Raw genomic sequence first — 2,144 nt, 5'->3', positions numbered from 1 at the left:
TCCCGCCACGTTATTGTTTCATTATCAGACTAAAAAAATACTTCCCCTTGAGTCCCATGGACGCGATATCGAGTCAACAATGAGATTTAAAATTCGAATCCAACTTTAAAACTACAAAGGGCGTTGTTCGGCTGACAAATTTTAAACACAAATATTAGAGATTCTAATCACCGACATGGTATGAAAACAAAAAAAAACCGGCCAAGTGCGAGTCGGATCAAAAACTAAGTAATTAAGTCCGACTCACGCTTGACTTTACATTTCTAATAGGTTTTTCTGTCATCTATAGGTAAAGAACTATTTTGTGTATTTTTATTCAAAATTTTAGACCCAGTAGCAACCCAGTAGTTTCGGAGATAAAGGGGGGGAATTGTAATTTTTTAGTTATTTTCTTAAATAACTTCAAAACTATTTGTTTTAAATTTGAGAATTTTTATATTTGACATTCTCAAAATGAGCTCTTTTATTTGATATGTAACACGATAGTTTGAAAAAAAAAAAAAATTTTTTTTTTTAATTTTCCCATTTACCCCACAAAACTGGCCCAAATGTTGAAAATGCATTTGTTAACGTTACATGTCCGTCTTTGGGTTACAAACTTACATATATGTACCAAATTTCAACTTAATTGTTCTAGAAGTTTTGGAGAAAATGGGCTGTGACAGACGGACAGACAGACGCATGGGCGTAGCCACGGTGGGGCAGTTGCCCCACCCTGATCTCTGACCGCTTCTGGTCTCTGACCGGAAAATTAAATATTAATTTAGGTAATTTAAAAATTACTCCGCGAATCGAGCGCGCATGCACAGAGATCGTGTCTTTTATAGTTTATAGTTTTTTGTCTATTAGAATTATTTGGGATTTCCGGACAAAGTTAAGGGCAGTCCAGACGGGAGCAATTTTTCGCCAATCTGATTAAATTGTCTGATGAAATCAGGTGGTGCGGACGCAAACGCCAATATGGCTCGCTGATTTCGACCACCGATTATGACCGATATTACTGAAAAAATTGAGGTGCATACACAAGAATACCAATTTATGACGCTAGTATTCGCGTTTGGGGCCATTTGTTCAATTTAGAACGCTCAAATATTTAAAAAATAAAAAATATTTAAACGATTAAAAAATGCCCCCCAAATACTAGGCGTCACAAATTGGTTTTCCTGCGTCCGCACCCCATTTTATCGGTAATATCGGTCATAATCGGCAAGCCAAATTGGCGTTTGCAAGGCCTGATTTGACCGGACAATTTAATCAGATTAGGGAAAAATTGTCTCCGTCTGGACAGGCCTGAAGTTAGATTATTTACAGGCTTTATTTATTCCTTGTTAGTACCTATTAATTATTAAATCTACCCTAGTCTTGTGCTATTCTCACAACTACAAGATAGTAAGGAAAAAAAATGTTTCTGTTACTACTGCACTCAACCCCTGGTTTACCAATAAACATAAACCAGGGTTCGAAACAAAACAGCCTACGTACACTAAAACTAATAATTGAAATACTCCGTAAAAGTATCGACTCGAAAAAAAAAATTGAATCGTAATATGATTTGCCTTATGGGAATATAGTTCAGATCCGGAAACCGCTTTCAACTTTTAGTATGTTATTTAGTATTGGGTTTCCAAAATTGCCGGGAGACAGGCGCCAGCCATCTACTTCAGCGGAATGACTCCCGCCTCTTTGCGAATATTCCATATTGCTCCCAAACTGCATTGCACATACACATGTAGGGTATTAAATGAAAGCCAATTAAATATTCTATATTTAATTTCTACACTGTAGTAGTTTAAGAGCAGCAATTTACAAAAGAAATTAAAATGACGTAAAAAAAAACGATTATTTGGGTTTTACAACCAAACCAAAAGTCGGACGTTAAAGCGATGTACTACAATATTAAAGATGATGTCTCAAGCCATACACAGATATCAAAAAATCAAAATCAGACCAAAAATTAAAAAAATCTGTACCAAAATATAGGTATTTGCCAGAACAACTGCATTAAAGTATAAAAAAATCTAAATTGGTCATTTTCAAGTTTTGGAGACCCAATACCATGCCCAACAACATACTAAAAGTTGATGGCGGTTTCCGGATCTGAACTATCTCTTCGACCGTTTGCCATAAGGCATAGTACTATTTAT

This window comes from Cydia strobilella, chromosome 15, assembly GCF_947568885.1.
Source record: "Cydia strobilella chromosome 15, ilCydStro3.1, whole genome shotgun sequence".
Lineage (NCBI taxonomy): Eukaryota > Metazoa > Arthropoda > Insecta > Lepidoptera > Tortricidae > Cydia > Cydia strobilella.
The sequence above is the reverse complement of the archived record's forward strand: the minus strand, read 5'-3'. Positions refer to the sequence as shown.